We start from the raw sequence: 21,202 nt of genomic DNA, 5'->3' as shown, positions 1-21,202 counted from the left end.
GCATATTAAGTTTGTGGAGCATGATCTTCCTTGTCTGAATCCGAATTGTCTTGGGTTTAATATGTCATTGTCTTCCAGATGTTTTACCCATCTATTCTTGATTATTTTCTCACAAATTTTGGCAATGGTGCTTGTTAGTGATACTGGCCTTTAGTTGGTGGGTTCTTCTTTGTTTCCTCCTTTGTGTATTGGTACAATGTTAGCGTTTTTCCAGTCCTCGGGTATCTTTCCTTCTTTGAGTGAGCTGTTTATTAAGATGTGTATTTTGTCTGTTAGTTCTTCTTTGCACTCCTTTAGAATCCAATTTGCAATACCGTCCGGGCCATGTGATTTTCTGACATCCAGCCTTGATAAATGTTCTGATATTTCCTTTAGTGATGCTGTAAACTCATTCATGAGGGGAGATTTCTTGTTTTTGTATATGTCACAATTCGGTATTTTCTCTCTTTTGAAAACAGATTGAAAGTGATTGTTCATGACTTCGGCCATCTCTAAATCTTCTGTGTATTCTATGTTTCCTTGTGTGTGTGAGTGTGTATATATATATATATATGTATATATATATATATGTATATATATATATATATATATATATGTATATATATATATATATGATATATTCACCTAGTATTTTGCGGGAAGGGGAGCTATGCTCGTGGTGTCCCGCCTTTGTATCTCGCAGTGTCTAGTTTGCTCTTAAACTCATGAATGGTTTTTGTGCACACTATTTCTTTGTTCAGTTTGTTCCAAGTGTCCACCACTCTATGTGGAAAACTGTTTTTCTTCAGACCTCTTCTGTAGTTATGTTTTTTTATTTTCTTTCCATGTCCTCTTGTGCTTCTCTTGTCCCAGTTTAACCCCTTCAATACGGGCCACATCGCATGTCTGGCAGCATTAGCTGCCAGACATGCGATGTTGCATCATAATACTCGCATTATAAAGAATAGTCACTGCTCTATCGCTCGTTCTCTTTCACCCGTGAATTTTGATAACCATAGAAAATATGATGAAGCCAGTTTACAGAGTATGGGGGTCATGCAGGTACAACTACAATAAATCAAGACACTGACGTCAGCATCCTCGCGTACCCACTTGCTCCTCACGACACCTGCGTAGGCATCACCGTATGGAAGGGGTTAACAAGTCCTCTCTATTGAGTATTTCTGTGCCCTTCATGATTCTGTAGATGGTCAGTAGGTTACCTCTCTCTCTTCTCTGCTCCAGAGTCGGTAACTCCAGTTTAGCCAATCTCTCCTCATATAACAAGTTTGCAAGTGCAGGTGCCATTTTTGTGGCTGCTCTCTAGATTCTTTCTATTTTCTTTATATTCTTTTTGGTACTGGGTGACCACAGTGTCGCCACATATTCTAGTCTAGGCCTTATCAGTTTGACCAATATTTTTTGTAATCATTTCTTCGTCCAAATACAGTCGAACCTCGAAAGCCCGGACCCCCAATGCCCGGACCCTCGTATGACTGGTCGAAATGAACAAAGGGCGGACTTTTCAAGCAAAGTTCCCTATTTGTCCGGTAGGTGGCAGCGACAGCCGTACACGTGTACTCAAACCCGGCCCAGTCAAGCCGCCACCAGGGCTGCCGTTTCGTAGAATTTTGTACCGAAACGTAGTAAAATAGTGCATGTGGCAACTGCACAAGGACTTGAGGAATTTTTTTCTACATATCAGCGGGCTGTTAAAAATGTTCGAAAAATCAAACTTTTGTTTAAAAATCATAGAACTAGTTATCAAATAATAAATGGTACATCAAAATATGACTTTTATTGGTAATTGTGTTACTTATGAAATATTATACCCCAAAAGATACGTTTTTACTGTGTAGAACAAAATTCTATGCTAAAGTTTCAGCTTTCTTTTAGCGATAATAACATAAAGAAATAATGTTTATATCTTACTGAATATGTTAGGGCATGGGGGCCTTATATACATTCAAGAATAAAAAAACTAGAACCACCATTTTGTCAAAGTTTGACAAGTATATCTTGCTATGAAAGTCTGCACATGCTCGAGAAAAATGTATGCCCCAGTATGGCAACACTCCCATTCTACACGGCAGTGTAGAAAATGCGGCAACCCTGGTCGCCACCACTGTCCCGCGTGCATACCTTCTGATATCTACAGTGTACGTAATAAAAAATACAGTACAGTACACTGTATATACAATACATTTACATGCCTGTATTACAGTTATTATTACAGAATTATTAGTATTATAGCATTATTATTACAGTGTTAGAGTATTATTCTTATGTGTTTCTATGCCATATCATACATTACCTATACGTATACCGCTATGAAAATCTACGGGTGTTAGGGCGATATTTTCGATGATCGGACGTTTGGCATGACCGGACCACCCTTCCCCCCAATTAGTCCGGGCTTTCAAGGTTCGACTGTATGTAAATGCCACTTTTATTGATCTTATCAAGTTGTAGGATTCTCCGACAATCTTGTTTATCTTAGGACAAGTCGTTTGAGATAATTACACCCAAATCTTTTTCAGATCTCTCCTTCTTTACCTCCTTGGTTCCAATTTTATATTGTCCTGATATTCTGTTTTTGCTTTTTCCAAACTCCATTATGCTACACTCCTTAATACAGTCGAGCCTCGAAAGCCCGGACTAATTGGGGGGAAGGGTGGTCCGGTCATCGAAAATATCACCCTAACACCCGTAGATTTTCGTAGCTGTATACGTATAGGTAATGTATGATATGGCATAGAAACACATAAGAATAGTACTCTAACGCTGTAATAATAACAATACTGTAATAATAATACTGTAATACTAATGATTCTGTAATAACTGTAATACAGGCATGTAAATGTACTGTATATACTGTGTACTGTACTGTATTTTTTATTATGTATACTGTAAATATCGGAAGGTATGCACGCGGGACAGTGGTGGCGGCCAGGGTTGCCATGTTTTCTACACTGCCATGCAGAATGGGAGTGTTGCCATACTGGGGCATACATTTTTCTCTGGCGTGAGCAGACTTTCATAACAAGATATACTTGTCAAACTTTGACAAAATGTTGGTTCTAGTTTTTTTTATTCTTGAATGTATATAAGGCCCCCCATGCCCTAACATATTCAGTAAGATGTAAATTTTTTTTTTATATATTACTATCGCTAAAAGCAAGCTAAAACTTTAGCATAGATTTTTTTTCTACACGGTAAAAACATATCTTTTGGGGTATAATATTTGATAAGTAACACAATTACCAATAAAAGTCATATTTTGATGTACCATTTATTATTTGATAACTAGTTCTATGATTTTTAAACAAAAGTTTGAGTTTTTGAATGTTTTTAACAGCCCGCTGATACGTAGAAAAAAATTCCTCAAGTCCTTGTGCAGTTGCCACATGCCGCTATTTTACTATGTTTCGGTACAAAATTCTACGAAACGGCAGCCCTGGTGGCGACTTGACTGGGCCGGGTTTGAGTACACGTGTACGGCCATCGCTGCCACCTACCGGACAAATAGGGAACTTTGCTTGAAAAGTCCGCCCTTTGTTCATTTCGACCAGTCATACGAGGGTCTGGGCTTTCGAGGTTCAACTGTATTGAAGTCCACTTCCCATTTCTAACTCCAGTTCCATACCTTATTCAGGTCTTCCTGCAGTGATTCACAATCCTTTTCAGTTTTTACTTTCCTTAACAGTTTGGTGTCATCTGCAAAGAAGCTCATGTAACATTTCACGTCATCATCCATGTCATTCACATAAATAGCAAACATTGAAGTCAATACAGATCCTTGCAGTACTCCACTGATCATCTCTTTCCAACCTGAATATTTTTCTCTGAGCATTACTCTCATCTTTCTACCAATCAGGAAATCCTCCATCCATTTTAGTAGGTTCCCTTGTATCCCTCCTGTATGTTCCAGGTTTTTATAATTTTTTGTGTGGTACTTTGTCAAAAGCTTTTTGTAAGTCCAGGAATGCACAATCAGCCCATCCATTCCTTTCTTGCACTATGTCTATTAATCTTTAGTAGAAACGTATTAAATTTGTGGTACATAATCTTCCTTGTCTGAACCCAAATTGTCTTGGGTTTATTATATTATTGTCTTCCAGGTGTTTTACCCATCTATTCTTGATGATTTTCTCACAAATTTTGGCTATAGTGCTTGCTAGTGAGACTGGCCTGTAGTTAGTTGGTTCTTCCTTGTTTCCTCTATATATTGGTACAGTGTTAGCATTTTTCCAATCTTTTGGTATTTTTCCTTCTTTAAGTGAGCAACTTATTATGTTATGTATTTTGTCTGTTAGTTCTTTTTTTGCATTCTTTTAGAATCCAATTTGCAATTCCATCTGAGCCATGTGATTTCCTGATGTCAAGGTTTGATAGATGTTCCAGTATTTCTTTTTGTGTTATTATTGTCTCGCTCATGGGGCGAGATCACCTTTCATTTCCTTCGTCCCAGTATTGTGTTTTCTCTCTAGTGAAAACAGATTTGAAGTGATTATTCATGACTTTGGCCATTTCTAATTCCTCTGTGTATTCTGTATATATATATATGTGTGTGTGTGTGTGTGTGTGTATATATATAATAATTCTGACAGTTGTCCCCAGATTCAGACCGAGGTTTGCGAGAACACAAAGCTGATGCTCTACCAACTGAGCTATCGGGTGTCTAAAATTCTCCAACCTGGAAATTAATTGTACTCCCAAGGGATTAAGTCGACTGCTAACTGCCGTCCAGACTTAATTTTTACAGAGAACTAACACCAACATGTAGCTTGTGGTTAAGCTGGTAGATTTCCTTGATGGACTTTCATCTTTGTCATACCGTAATAGAATCATCAATGATGGTGTAGTCAATCAAATAATTCCGACAGTCGTCCCCGGATTCGAACCGAGGCTTGCAAGAGCGCAAAGCCGATGCTCTACCAACTGAGCTATTGAGTGCCTAAAATTCTCCAACCTGGGAATTAATCTTACTCCTAAGGGATTAAGTCAATTGCTAACTGCCCTTTGTACTTAGTTTTTACAGAGAACTAACACCAACATGTAGCTTGTGGTTAAGCTGGTAATTTTCCTTGATGGACATTCGTCATTGTCATATATATTTACCTAGTTGTATGTACCTAGTTGTATTTTACAGGAAGGGGAGCTACGCTCGTGGTGTCCCACCTTTGTATCTTGCAGTGTCTAGTTTGCTCTTAAATTCATGAATGGTTTTTCACAAGAACAAGAAAATTAGCAAGAAACTAACATAAAAATATATGGATAAAAAGAGACATGAATGATGAGGCAAGAGAAAAAATTAAGACACTAATAAATGAAGCTAAAGAAAAAATGAGAAAAGAACGGAGACCAAGGCAACACAGTTCTATTGGAGAGTGTTAAATATGAGACTGAAAAATTGGTATATTAAAAAGAAAAATTAAAGATTCAGAGAATGAGATGGAGGGAATAGAAAATTAAAATTGGCTTATACCAACATAGATGGATTAATCTCAGGATTGAACAAACTAAATGATTACCTGTCAGAAGCAAAACCAGATGTAATGGGAATTGTGGAGACAAAATTAAAGGGTCCACTAGTACCAGTGTTGGTCATGGATTATATAATCACTGGCTTAGAAATAGGGAGGAGAAACAAGGTGGAGGAGTCATGTTCCTGGTTAAGAAAAACTTAAATGTGACAAAAGTTACATATGGAGAGAACAGGGTAGAGATGATCTCAATAAGAGTTGAAGATAGCAACATGAAAAGCAGAAAGTTTGCAGTGATTTATGTGCCCCCAAAAACGAGGTCTTGGAGAAAGGGAGATTATTCCAAAATGTTAGAGGATACAAGAACTTCATTAAACAAGATGCTGAAGGGTGGAAATAAAGTAGTATTCATGGGAAACTTTAATTGCAAAGAAATATGTTGGGAAGAGATGACAGTGAAAGATGGAGAGGATCAATGGGGAAATGTATTACTTGATGGCTGGCCAATTATCTGGCAGGTAGGAATGCTTATGTGTCATATATTGGCCAATCATCGCACATCAGAAACATTAAGAATGGAGTACCACAGGGCTCTGTTCTATCCTCCATGCTCTTTAATCTATACATGCATGACATACCCACACCAGACACCTCAGAAATACAAATCTCTTCCTACGCAGACGACATAACAATTACATGCACACATCGTAACACAGACAAAGCTGCAGAAATAATCCAGCCATACCTTGATACACTCAACACATGGTTCATCACAAACAGACTCAAAATAGCTCCAACCAAATCTACAGCAACACTCCTCACCAACTGGACAAAAGAACACAAATACATACCTCATCTCTACATCAACAACACTCTAATACCACACACAAACACACCGAAAACTCTTGGTGTAACATACGATACATCCATGTCTTTCAAACAACACATCACAAACATAAAAAACAAATGCACACCTAGACTTAATGCACTTAAGTCAATCACTGGAACAACATTTGGACAAAACAAAGAAACTAATACAACAATATACAAACAATGCATACACTCAGTGATGAATTATGCGAGTCCTGCATGGGCTCCTAATCTCAGTGAGACACACCACAACACCCTTCAAATCATACAAAACAAAGCCCTAAAAACAATAACAGGATGCACAAATACAACACCAACAGACCATTTACACCATGAAACAAAAGTCCCCAAAGTCAAGGACCACCTCGACACGAGAGGCACACAAACACTTGCCGCAGCCACCACAAACACATCACATCCACTATACTACAGTGGCCGCGAAATGTTTGGGCGCAAAATTATAGGCGCCCAGACTTTCCGCTAAACTCAAAACATGCGAAAAATACAACTTTCCGCCCAAACTTTTCGCTATTTTTCAATGCTAGCGTTTGTACCCGTATTTAGCCGAGACAATACGCACTACTTGGCAACTCTGTTTAGGCGCACTCGATGTCACGTGGAGTCAGTTTCTAAACATCTCTCATGGGGAGTAGTCTTTTTTTTGCGGTGGTCTCTGTTTTTGTGCCTTGATATCTCCGTAATGGGAAGTGGTAAAGAGCTGGAAAGAGACACAGTTGTTACAATCATAACCCTCTATAAGGAGGGTTATAAGTGTAAAGATATTGCTACTCGTGTGGGAATTGGAGTGCGTCAAGTGCAAAAGTGGACCAAGAAATTTCGAGACAGAGGAAGTGACATCATTCCTACTCCAAAGCATCGCTCTGGTCGGCCAAGGAAGATATCAAATCGTACTTCTACGGTTATTAGGAGGCAGTTAGATAAAGATCCAACGCTCACAGCTCGAAAACTGAAAGAAAATAACCCTACACTGCTGCATGATGTGTCTGTAAGATGTATTTCTGATCATTTAGCCAAAGATTTACAATACTGTAGTTGCTGTGCTAAAGTTCTTCCCCTCCTAAGTGCAAAAAACATACGTGATCGCATAGCATTTTGCAAGAAATATAAGGACTGGTCCTTAGAAGACTGGGAACGAGTATTGTGGAGTGATGAGTCAACGTTTGTGGTGTCGTCGGGCTGCAGGTCGAAGCGTGTGAGGCGCCCCAGGGGGTCTGACCCTAATGACCCTCGCTATACAGCTAAAGTGGTGAAACATGCTGCAAGTGTTATGGTGTGGGGATGCTTTGCATTTGGTGGAGTTGGCAATTTAGTGTTTCTTGCACAAAATGAGAGTGTAAATCAGCACACTTATTTCGAGTTATTGTGTGATAACCTGCCTGAAAGTTTTGAAAAGTGCAATGCTAGTTGGTTTATGCAGGACGGAGCTCCTGCTCACACAGCTCGGTCTGTTACCCAATGGTTAGAAGACTGTGGTGTTGATTACTTAAAAAAATGGCCTGGAAATTCTCCAGACCTAAATCCCATTGAGCACGTATGGCATATAATTAAAAAACAGCTTCAAGATCGTGACGTCTCCACTGTAGCTAAGCTAAAAACAGAAATACAGGATATTTGGGATAATATTATTCCTCAACACGTACAAAACCTGGCAAGATGCATCCCGGCACGTTTGGAGGTCATAAAGCTTAAAGGAAAATCGCTTGGTAAATAAGGTATGTAATAAGCCATTTATAGGTCTTTAAATGATTATTTAAATGTCACAAGTGTTTACATTTGTCTCGTTAATTACGCACCCAAACTTTTTGCGGCCACTGTACATAGCAGAACACCCACACACACCAAGAAACATTAAAACAACATCCAAAGACCTTTATTACGCACAAATACTCTCTTCTCTTCCTCCAAAACCACCAAATACCAGCCTCCAGAAACATATTCATAATCATATCACTCACCGCTCCATTAACACACTGAAAGACAACACGCTGCTGCATGCCAGACCCCCTGATATCCACCCTTCTGAATCCTCTCTCCCACGAAAGGACAGAGTCCACCTGGGTAGACTGCAGTGCGGCCACCACCCAGTACTTCTAAGCTACCAGAAGAGGCTGGATGACTGCATTGTGAACAGCTGCCCAGGATGTAACACTTCACCCCATACCATACAACACATAATGGAAGACTGCATTATACACAATCATGCATGCAAACAACACAACATACACTCTATAAAGGATTTGTGGAAAAACCCAGTTTCGGCTGTGGCATTCCTTGGGGAGATGGGACGGCTCGGACAGACAGTCTAGGGAACGACAACAACAACAACAACTCTGGAACAAAGGAGAGACAGAGGTGACTTGTTGACCATCTGCATAACTATGAGAGGTGTAGAAGTCCTTGATAGACATGGCTTACTAAACTGGGATAAGGGAAACACCAGAGGACATGGAAAGAAACTCAAAAAGGACAGCTATAGAAGCGACCTGAAGAAAAAAAAAAAAATCCCCACATATTGATGGATGTATGGAACTTATTATTGTTTAAATTTTCTTAGTAGCTTTTTGTGTGATACTTTGTAAAAAGCCTTTTGTAAATCTAAGTAGGCACAGTCTGCTCAACCATCTTTTTCTTGTATTATTTCTATTAATTTTGAGTAAAAGCATACTAAGTTTGTAGTACATGATCTTGCACTTCTGAATCCAAATTGGTTGGGATTTAGTATGTTGTTCTCTTTCAAGTGTTTGGTCCATTTATTTCTAATAACTCATTCGCAGATTTTTGCAATTGTGCTTGTAAGGGATACCAGTCTATAGATTGTTGGACTTTCTTTATTTCCTCCCTTGTATATTGGTACAATGTTTGCATTTTTCCCATCTTATGGCACTTTTCCTTCTTTGAGTGATAAGTCAATTATCTTAGGTATTTTATCTGTAAGTTCGTCTATACATTCTTTTAATATCCAGTTCACTATTCTGTTGGGCCCATATGACTTTCTGACATCAAGTTTCTTTATTTGGTCCCTTGTTTCTTTCTGTGTCACCATTATTTCTTTCACTTTGGGGGATCTTTCTCGCTGTCCTTCATCCCACATTTGGGAGCTTTCAATTGTAAATACAAACAAAAAGTGTCTGGTCATTACTTCAGCCATTTCTACATCTATATATTCTTTGTTTCCTTCACGCGGTCTATAGTTTGTTGGATTTTCTTTATCTCCTCCCTTGTATATTGTGTGTGTGTGTGTGTGTATTTACCTAGTTGTATTTTACTGGAAGGGGAGCTATGCTTGTGGTGTCCCCTCTTCATATCTCATTTTATCTGGACTGTTTTTAAATTCGTGTATCATTTTTGCACACACCACATTTTCATCTAACTTGTTCCAAATGTCTATTATCCTGTGGGGAAAGCTGTTCTTTTTCAGGTCTCTTCTATAATCGTCTTTCTTGATTTTCTTTCTATGTCCTCTTGTATCTCTACCATCCCATTATATTAGATCCTCTCTATCAATAATTTCCATGCCTTTCATGATTCTATAGATAGTTATCAAGTTTCCTCTCTATCTTCTTTGCTCCAATGTCTGTAGTTCAAGTTTTGCCAACCTCTCCTCATATGATAGTTCTGAGAGCGTTGGTGCCAATTTCGCAATTGCTCTCTGTATTCTTTCAAGTTTTGTTATACATTTTTTTTTATTGCACCTGGTGACCACATCGTCGTTGCCTACTCCAATTTTGGTGTTATCAAAGTGACTAGTATTTTCTTCGCCATTTCTTCATCTAGGTATGTAAATGCCACTTTGATCTTATTAAATTATAAGTTTCTCAAAGAATTTTGTTTATATGTTTCTCGGAGGACATATTATTCATAATAATGACTCCTTGGTCCTTCTCTTTTTCCACTTTTTTAATTTCTTCCTCTCCCAATGTATATAATCCCACTATTCTTTTTTTGCGTCTTCCTAATTCCATTATACTACTCTTCTTAATATTGAATTCCATCTCCCACTTCCTACTCCATTCCCATACTTTATTGAGATCACTGCAGCGACTCGCAATCTTCTTCAGTGTTCACTTTTTTCAACATTTTTGCATCGTCTGTGAAGAAGCTCATATAACTTTCAATTCCTTCATCCATATCATTAATATATATAGCAAACATTATTGGGGCATGTATGTGTGTGTGTAAGGTGTATTACCCATAGATCGGTCATGTATAAGATCTGAGTTCTCATTGAGGAGGGTAATAATCGTTTATCAAGCTACACGACTCGGTGGCGGGGTTGGTAGAGCCCCAGATTGTCACTACGGTAGTCCAGGTTCGAATCCTGCCCAGGGCTGAAAATAATTTCAGTATCGCTGCACTTCTAGTCGTTACTCCAATTCTCGTGGGTGGGGAGTTGGGGGCGTGTGTATATGTAAGGTCAATGCATTACTTGTAGATCGGTCATATGAGCTCTCTTACAGGAGGGAAATAGCTGTCAATCACAAGTCCAACACGTTTCAAAGACCAAGGTGAATCACACACATTGGTCGAAGTGACAGCAAAGTTTGGAACTCCAGGAAAATTTCAAGTTTCGTCGATCTCAACAACGAGGGAGTACAGTACCTTTGTTGTATTTGGGAAGGGGAAGCTCGTGGTGTAGTGGGAAGGTGAAGAAAAAGGAGAAAGGGAGGGATTACTGAGGAAAATGGAAGGAAATGAGGAAGGGGACGAACGGGCCTCGGATGTTAGAAGGGATGTCAACAAAAAAGTTTGCCGAACACACAGACAAGGTAGAACAGGGGAGCAGAGATGTCAAAAGCAGAAATGTAGATAATAGCAGCTCAATGGAAAGAGAAGATAACTGCTTTTATGGATTTAATGAGGGAGGAGATGACAACCTCCCCCGACTAGTAAATCTAGAGGAGAAACTAAAAAAAATGAATGAAGCATGGGAGGTTTGGTTTAACCAATTAACACTAGTTACCCAAAGAGTTGATAAACTGGAAGAACTAAAGATGGAGAATCAAAACCCAACTAAAGAATCCTCCACCCTCCCTCTTATCTTAGCACCTCCTGGATGACGGGTCATCCCTGCACCTTGTCCACTGCCCTGGGTCAGAAGTAGTGTCGCGAGACACAGCACATCCACAGCAAGTTCGCTTCATTAAATCGTTGACCCCCCTCTCCGTCCCCCCCGTGCATAAAAGGAGAAGACGGGGAGAAATCCCTTCAGGCTGCGTCAAATTTTGTTCACACATACTAACTCACCCCCCATCCCCCCGCCCATTCCACCTCATGCACCCCCGCCCATTCCACCTCATGCATTACAACATGATCCATACACAACCATTCTCCATTCACCCCTGTCTCCTGTCCTCTCCCGTCCTTCCTCGACAGACATTCCCCTCTTCCCCAAAAGCCCCTTCACCCCATCCATCCACCTCATCCTAGGATGTCCCCTCATGTTTACTCCACATCTGCCTTCCATACCTCTTTTGCCAGTCTTTCTTCACTCATTCTTTCCATGTGTCCAAACCATCCTAATACTCTTTCATCAACCCTATCTCCCAACTCCCTTTCCACCCCTGTTCTCCTCCTCACCTCCTCATTTCTCACTCTATCTAGCCTAGTAACCCCCATCATACTTCTCAGACACCTCATCTCAAACACATTCCAACTCCTTCTCTCTTCCTCTCTTATGTTCCATGTTTCTGCCCCATACAGTGCTGTTGGCACAATCACTCCTTCATACAGTCTCCTCTTAGCATCCATTCCCAAATGTCTATTCCTCATTACACTTTTTAATCCACCAAGGCATTTACTCGCTTCTCTAAACCTACATTCTACCTCCACCTTCACTTCACCTTTTCTTGCCACATTTGCACCCAAGTATCTAAAACTATCCACTTCCTCCAGTCTCTCTCCCTTAATGCTCACTTCCAGTCTACTGCCAGTTTCACCCCTTGTACATCTCATCACCTTACTTTTACCCACATTTATCTTCAGCTTTCTTCTATCACACACTCTCCCAAACTCTGTCACCAACTTCCTCAATCCCTCCTCCGATCCTGCCACAAGCGCAGTGTCGTCCTCAAACAACAGCTGGTTCACCTCCCACTTTTCTCCATTTTCTTTAACCATCTCCAATCCCTGACCCATCACCCTTGCATTTACCTCTCGCACTACCCCATCCATGTACAAGTTGAACAGCCAGGGCGACACAACGCATCCCTGGTGAAGTCCCACCTTTACCTCGAACCACTCACTCTCTCCATTTCTAATCCTGACACAAGCTCTACTACCCTCATAAAAACTCTTGACAGCTCCTAGAAGCTTTCCTCCTATCCCGTATATCTGCAAAACCTCCCACAGTGCCTTCCTGTCTACCCTGTCATAAGTCTTTTCCAGATCCATAAAAGCCCAAAAAACATCCTTCCCCTTTCCTTTAGCTTTCTCACATATGTCTTACCACAAAGATCTGATCTACACAACCTCTACCCGTCCTAAATCCACACTGTTCCTCACCAATTACTCCCTCTGTTCCTCTCCTAATCATCTCAATCAAGATCCTCCCATAAGCCTTCCCAACTACACTTAACAAGCTAATCCCTCTGAAACTACTACATTCACACTTGTCTCCTTTTCCCTTGTAAAGTGGAACTAAACAGGCACTCCTTCAGTCCTCCGGCACTCTACCCTCTCTCCAGCAAACATTAAATAACCTCACCAGCCAGTCCACCATCACTGTACCTCCTTTTTTTAGACATTCTGCATGGCATCCATCCAGACCAGGTGCCTTACCTTCTTTCATCATCTAAACTGCCTTCACTTCATACCTCCTTATTTCTCCTCCATTTTCCTCACTCATCACGGTAATTTTCTTAGCATTTCCCACTGCAGCTATCTTTCCCTCCCTATCCTCCTTCAGATTTAGCAACTCCCTAAAATATTCTGCCCATCTTCCCCTTACTGCCTTCTCTTCCCCTTACTGCCTTCTCTTCCATTATCATCTCTCCGTCTGCACCTTTTACCTTTTCTTCTCTATTTGATTTGCCTCCTCTTCCTCTCTTAATTTCTTTCCAAAACATCTTTTTATTACTTTCAAAATTTTCTGTCATACTCTTACCCCATTTCACATCTGCTCTCCTCTTTGCCTCCTTTACCTTTTGCTTTACTTCTCTTTTCTTTTCTTTGTACCTCTCATATGACTCCCTCGTCCTATTTTGTAACCAAAATAGAAGAATTAAAAAGACAGTAAAAAGAAGTAAAAGATGAGAATGAGGACTTAAAGAAGAATGATAAAGAGTCCATAGCAAAAGAAGCACAGTGTTGAAGAAAGTCCAAGAGAACAACAAAATTGTATTTAGAGATATAGTGACACAGCAGATGAAAGAACAAACTAAGGACAGTTATTAAAGTGATGAGAGAAAAGGAGAATATAGTGAGAGACTTAGCAGACCAAAAGAAATGTATAATTATATTAGGAATGGAAGAGAATTATAATCCAAATAAGACTACAAGAGTAAAAGAGGAGAAGGAAAAGGTAAACAAGATATTAGAAGTAGTTCAAAAGGATGAACAAGAAACAGGGAAAGAAATTGAAGAAATATATAGAATAGGGAAGTACAATACAGATAAGACCAGACTAATTAAGGTTAAATTCAGGTCACAAACAACAGTAGAGAATATTTTAGCAAAAACAGGGAAACTATTAAACAGTGATCAATATAAACAGGTATGGATAAAAAGAGAAATGAATAAAGAGGAAAGGATTAGAAAAAAGACTAGAAGCTAAGGGGAAAAAATGAGAAAAGAACAGAGTCAGAAAAGGAGAAATTCTATTGGAGAGTAGTGGATATCAAAGTGAGGAAATGGTTCATAGCAGACAAAAATGGAAAGGAAAAAGAAAGCTGGATGGAAGTAGCAGAAAATTAAAAGTGTCTTATACAAACAGATGGCTTAATAACAGGCTTGAACAAACTGAATGATTACCTGAGGGAAAAAGAACCTGACATAATGGGAATTGTAGAGACAAAATTAAAAGGTCCACTACCACCCAACAGTGTAGGACATGGTGCATATAATTATTGGATTAGAAACAGAGAGGTAAAACAAGGGGATGGAGTTATGTTCCTGACTAAGAAGGATATAAATGTGAAGAGTGTCACATAGGGAAAGAATAGAGATGATTATGATGGAAGTGGAGGACAGGGATGGGAAGAGCAGGAAGTTTGTAGTAAATTATTGTTAGAAGACACAAGGATAACACTAAATAAGATAATGGAAGATGGAGGAAGAATAGTTATAATGGGTGACTTTAATTGTAAAGAAATCTGCTGGGAAGAGATGACAGTGAAGGGTGGAGATGACCTATGGGGAAATGTACTACTTGATATGATTATAGAACATACAATGATGCAATGGATACAAGAGAATACTAGGTATAGAAATGAGGAAGAACCATCAAGACTGGACCTAATAATCACATCAGAACCCGAAATAGTGGACAAGATTGAATATAAGACACCAATAAGTAAAAGTGACCACATATTAGTTGAACTGGAACTAAATGAGGAAAAATACATGGAAAAAACGAACAATATAGAAAGGGAAGATTGATGTATGGATTTTTTTTTTTTTATAAAATAAGAGAATTCTTTCAAAAAGCAGATTGGGAAAGGATACACAAGGAGGAAACAACAGTAGAATAGAAATAGAATATTTTCACAAAAATTGATAAAGAAGGAGGGGAAAAGTATGTTGCAAGACAAAAACAAGAAAAAAGTATATATAAAGTGTTGATACAACAAAATGTGTAGGGAGTTAAAAGTCAAAAGGGATAAAGCTTGGATAAAATGGAAAAAAGACAAAAGACCTGAAAATTAAAAATATGTACTAGTTATAGAAATGAATATGTACAAGTGTGCAGAGAAGAAAAGAGAACATACGAAAAGGATGTCATAGAAAAATGTAAAGATCAACCAAAACTATTTTATAGATTTGTAAACAAACTGAAAAACAAACAAGAATTAGAGAAAGTGCGACAAAGAGGAGTTGAATACACAGAGGAAATAGAAATGGCAGAAATTACTCTTCCAAATGTCCACTACTGTGTGGAAAACTTTTTTTTTTTTTTTTTTTTTTTTTTTTTAATTATTATTATTATTATTATTATTATTATTTTTTTTTTTTTTTTTTTTTTTTTTTAGATCATTTCCATATCTACCCTTTTCGAGTTTTTTTTTTCTATGTTCTCTTGTGCTCCTCTTGTTCACAAATTAGTAAGTCCTCTCCATCAAGTATTTCCGTGCTTTTCATGATTCTATAGATGGTCAGTAGGTTGCCCCTCTCTCTCTCTCTCTTTGTTCCAAAGTCAGTAACTTCAATTTAGCCAGTCTCTCTTCATATGGCAAGTTTGAAAGTGCTTGGGCCATTTTTGTGGTTGCTCTTTGGATTCTTTTTATTTTCTTTATATTCTTTTTGGTACTGGGTGACCATAATGTTCAGCATACTCCAGTCTACGCCTTATTAGTATGACTAATATTCTTTTAATAGTTTCTTCGTCTAAATAGGTAAACGCCACTTTTATTGATTTCAGCAAGTTATAAGATTCTCCGACAATTTTGTTTATTTATCAGAGGGCAAGTCATTTGAGATAATTACTACCAGGTCTTTTTCATATCCTACTTTCTTTACTTCCTTAATTCCAATTGTATATTGTCCTGATGTGTATTTACCTAGTTGCATTTTACAGGAAGGGGAGCTACGCTTGTGTGTCCTGCCTTTGTATCTCGCAGTGTTTAGTTTGCTCTTAAATTCGTGAATGGTTTTTTCACACTATTTTTTTGTCCTGCTTGTGTGTATTTACCTAGTTGTATTTTACGGGAAGGGGAGCTATGTTCGTGGTGTCCCGTCTCCACATCTCGTTTTGTCTAGACTGTTTTTAAATTCGTGTATCATCTTTGCACACACCACATTCTCATCTAATCTGTTCCAAACGTCTATTATCCTGTGGGGAAAGCTGTTCTTTTTCAGGTCTCTTCTATAATTGTTTCTTGATTTTCTTTCCATGATCCTCTCTATCGATAATTTCCATGCTTTTCATGATTCTGTAAATAGTTATCATGTCTCCTCTCTCTCTTCTTTGCTCTAATGTCTGTAGCTCAAGTTTTGCCAGCCTCTCCTCATATGATAGTTCTGCGAGCGTTGGTGCCAATTTTGTAATTGCTTTTTGTATTCTTTCAAGTTTTGTTATACACTTTTTTGTACTTGGTGACCATGTCGTCGCTGCATACTCCAATTTTGGTCTTATCAAAGTGACTAGTATTTTCTTCACCATTTCTTCGTCCAGGTATGTAAATGCCACTGACTGATCTTATTAAGTTATAAGTTTCTCAAAAAATTTGTTTATATGTTTCTCAAGAAACATATTCCTAATAATGACTCCTAGGTCCTTCTCTTTTTCCACTTTTTTAAATTTCTTCCTCTCCCAATGTATATAATCCCACTATTCTTTTTTTGCTTCTTCCAAATTCCATTATACTACACTTCTTAATGTTGAATTCCATCTCCCACTTCCTACTCCATTCCCATACTTTATTGAGATGGCTTTGCAGTGATTCACAATCTTCTTTGGTGTTCACTTTTTTCAACATTTTTGCATCATTTGCGAAGAAGCTCATATAACTTTCAATTCCTTCATCCATATCATTAATGTATATAGCAAACATTACTGGGGCCAGTACTGTTCCTTGAGGAACTCCACTAATCACATCCCAATTGGAATGTTTGTCTCTTATCACCACATTCATTTTTCTTTCATGCAAGAAGTCTTCCATCCACTTAAGTAGTTTGCCCTGTATTCCTCCTACAGTTTCTAATTTCTTTAGCAATTTCTTATGTGGCACCTTATCAAAAGCTTTTTTCAGGTCTAGAAAGGCACAATCAGCCCATCCATCTCTTTCCTGTATTATATCTATTAGTCTTGAATAGAAACACATCAGGTTTGTGACACATGATCTTCCTTGCCTTGGATTTTGTACTTTTTTATTTTTTTTTTTTTTTCAAATGCTTTACCCATCTAATTTTGATCATTCTTTCACAAATTTTTGCTACCGTACTTGTAAGAGAGACCGGTCTATAGTTTGTAGGGTCTTCTTTGTTTCCCCCCTTATATATTGGTACTATATTTGCTCTTTTCCAATCTTCTGGAACTTTTCCTTCCTTCAATGAACTGCTTATTAGACTATGTATTTTGTCTGTTAGTTCCTTCCTGCAATATTGTGTGCAAAAACCATACACGAATTTAAGAGCAAACCAGACACTCCGAGATACAAAGGCGGGGCACCACGAGCGTAGCTTCCCTTCCCGTAAGATACTAGGTAAATAGGTAAAGACATGCATACACATTTTGGGGATATAAATCAAGTTGGCTTAGAGTAGATGGGACCAAATGAGGGTTCCTTTATATGTTGAGACATTCTGACAGGTTGACGTAAGCGGAGTAGGAAACACAGGAGTCTTAGTCTTGAGTTTATTCCTGACTAGTTTCGCAGGTATGCTTTTTCAAAGCCTACCTGCGAAACTAGTCCGGAATATATATATATATATATATATATATATATATATATATATATATATATATAAAATTTTACTTATCTATTTTTATTTATATATAATATTGATTTATTGTATACGAGCAACGGGCTGCGTCAGACTCCGCTACGAGGGTGCTCGGCCCTTCAGGCGACCTCGCTTCGCTGGCAGCCAATCAGCCGTCTCTGTTGCCGTGACGTCACCGCTCTCGGCCAATCAGTCTTCATTGCCGTGACGTCACTACTCGGCCAATCAGTTGTCTCCATTGTCGTGACGTCACCAATATCTCAGCCAATCAGGGGCCGGAGGGGACGTCCCCTTGAGGGATTTCCGATTTCCGGCCCGATTTAGACAGAAATTATTTTATTATTAATATATAGACTGTACTACATTTAGATCACGGGCACATACGTCTGAATTACTGTACTAAGACACTCGTAAATGTATGTGCTACTATGAGTAACTATTAGTTGCAAATAGTAAAAATTGAACCCCCTGAAGCTAGCATCCGTAAGACATTTTTAAGTGTGATTGGTTTTTCGGATATTCCGCCAAAAAAAAAAAAACGTATTTGCATGTGTGGGGGCAAAATGCAGGCGCTCGTAGAACAACGTTCTTGTATACATTTCTTCATTCATTCTCACTGCATAAATCGTGTTGATTTTCGTGTAAACCCAGCACTCGAAAACGGTAATAATCTCATCTCCGTGAGAGAAGTTGGAAGTGTGCGCTTGCGCTCACCAACTTTCACGGGAAGAAAACCTATGAGTCAGCTGGCCATGTGCGCGCATGCACGGCCGCTGGCGAAACCTTACATAGCGCAATGGTAAGACTTTCCTTGGTGAGTTGTGTCAAAAATGAATGCTCAAAATAATTATATACGCTCCTGATAAATGTTTATGGGGTCCTCACCTCATAAAATGATGGAGGGGATCGAACTCCGAAGAAATGTCTTGGAGATGAATATTCAAGAGGCAGCCAGGAAACAAGGGGAAGAGTCAACCAGTACAGTGATTAATTTTGTAGGTGTCAGAGCTCTAGTTTCATTGAAGTTTTCTTGAAAAAATATTCTGCCAGTTATATTATATCTTGTTTAGTGTGATTTTTTTTTTCCGTTGGAAGATGACGCAGGGCTTACAAAAGGGCTGGTTGTAGATTAGCTTGTCATATAACAAATTTAAATTGGTTTCAAATACGGACCCTCGGGCAAGAAATCGAGCATCCCCTGAGGTTGTTTTGGCTCATGATAACTTAAAACAGAAGTAGCCAGTCTTGGCTACGAATAGTATTACGCGCGCGGTTTGATATTGATTTCTTCAGCAGCGCAGCGGATTGCGTACGATGCAGAAAGTAATATTGCTTGCCGTACGGTGTCATTTGTGTTAGAATTAAATAACTTGTCGCATTTATAATTTTAAGAATCAATAATTTTATTAAAGTGATTATTCCACATGACAACTCAAAATGACACAATTGGAGTAACAATTGATTTGGGCAGACCCAGGAATTGGAAAATGTAATGTGCTTATTTAGGTGGACTTTGTATATTAGAATAATACAGCAGTGTAATATGTACTTAAAAGTCATGACTATCGATCGTAAGTAATTTTCGGGGATAAATGCGTGGCTAAGATTTTCAGAAATGCACATATTAATGGGAAAAGATCAGTGCACCTAATTTACAATTATTTTTTAATTAATATTCCCATAGCAGTAACATTTTATATTCGTTCTAAGGCAGCATAGGAAATACGGGAACAGATTTGACGAAGTTGCGATTTCTGAGCTTCGGGCCACGCGTGCGCACGACACGCCCGTATGGATTGGAGTAGTTATTGGCATGTGCGACACCGCGGGTTAGACGTCGTATTATTTTGCCTCTCTCCTCGGTTGTACGCAGTATCGATCACGGATGTGCAGGCCATCATCCGGGAATAACCAAGGTTTATGCTGTCAATAGTGTACAAACCTGTGAACTATTCGAAGCCTTTGACTCTAGCAAGAAAAACACATAAACATACTCGATGGTGGAACTGGAAACAGCCGCGCCCGAAAGTCGTTGCACGGAAACCCTCTAGAAAAACAGGCTGACTCAGCTCTAGCGCATTCGTAATTTTTCTTCTCAAGAGGCGTGACAATTATATAATGATGTTCTGATAAGGAAAATTATAGGAAAAACATAAAGTAGAGTGTTCAAAGTGGTACATGAGCCAGAAATGTCTGGATTTCTGTAAATGCGTGCTTCCAGTCGTAACAGATGTCATAGGCAACCGATATTGCAAATCACCGAAATATACATGTATTGCTGGTACTAATGGGGCATTCGTCAACATGTATGGACATTTAATTCGAAATTAATTTGTTAGTATGTGAATTTGTAACGTAAATTGATATATTTTGAGACACTGTCATTGGCTTGGGACGTGAGATAGTCCGTATGGCAAGAAATGGAAACTGATTATGCGTTGTAAAACCATGCCCTGGCAGATAGACCGTATGATATTGTTGTAAGTTATGTATTTCAGGAGCGATAACACCAGCGTTTCTATCCTTGGAGATAATATCGCATTCAAGGGGCGCTGTCGTAGAGGTTGTAAAGATAAATGTGGGATGGAAGAAGCGATCAGCATTCTTCGGTGTTGTACATGTATAGCACACGTATCAGCATTGGCCAGGCATTTTCTTTTGTTCGTTTTCAAATGAAATGTCAGTAATGATAATAGAAGTTATTTATGCCTGTCTCAGAAAACAAACTTTGGCTGTTAAAGTTGTACGTCATGGCATGGGAGAGCGTATGGTTCCTGCACTAATCTGTGAATCCTGCATTGTAAGCCAGATGTACAGTGGCAGCCAGACTAAAATGATAAGTGTCCATGGGCATATTGGGGGTGTGGGTGTGGGTAGGTTAACTTTATTAAGTAGATAGAGCTGATTACACTCACCAGGGGACATAAGTAAATCTTATGAACGGATAAATGGGCAGCATTTCAACTAGGGAGTTTTTCTATGAGCAGGGTAATCGTTTGAGCTGTTGCTAGTACAAAACCCTTCAAGTGTGGCGAATTCGTCGCAGTCGTTTAGGGATTAGCCCTCCATCGAGTAGAGGACAGTCTTAGAAAAGGACGACCAACACATCCTGTTAAACTTTAACAGTTAAAGGATGAGCCGAGTATCTTTAACCAGACATTTATTCTGAAGAGGGGCAGGTAACGCTTTTATTTAGTAATCATGGTCTTTGGGTCGAGACTTCGTGTCATGGTGGCCTTAACCGGTTA

At 38.9% G+C, this 21,202-nt stretch overlaps 1 protein-coding gene across 5 annotated transcripts in view; it reads left to right on the top strand.

Annotated features, from left to right (window-relative positions):
* LOC143032899 (RUN and FYVE domain-containing protein 2-like) overlaps positions 1 to 21,202 on the top strand; it is a 199,990-nt gene that overhangs the window by 9,541 nt on the left and 169,247 nt on the right. For 2 of the 5 annotated variants that reach the window (XM_076198130.1, XM_076198128.1), the window contains exon 1: positions 19,400 to 19,870. The exons of 1 other annotated variant lie outside the window; for it this stretch is intronic. The gene's annotated coding sequence lies outside the window, so the exon portion shown is untranslated. Of the gene's footprint in view, positions 1 to 19,399; positions 19,871 to 21,202 lie in introns of those variants that run through there. 2 more of the 5 variants (XM_076198131.1, XM_076198132.1) reach the window with 2 other exon arrangements.

Source organism: Oratosquilla oratoria, chromosome 14 (assembly GCF_046742065.1).
Source record: "Oratosquilla oratoria isolate Oo_2021 chromosome 14, ASM4674206v1, whole genome shotgun sequence".
Classification (NCBI taxonomy): Eukaryota; Metazoa; Arthropoda; class Malacostraca; order Stomatopoda; family Squillidae; genus Oratosquilla; species Oratosquilla oratoria.
Note: the sequence above shows the minus strand (reverse complement) of the source record. Positions and strands in the feature narration are given on the sequence as shown.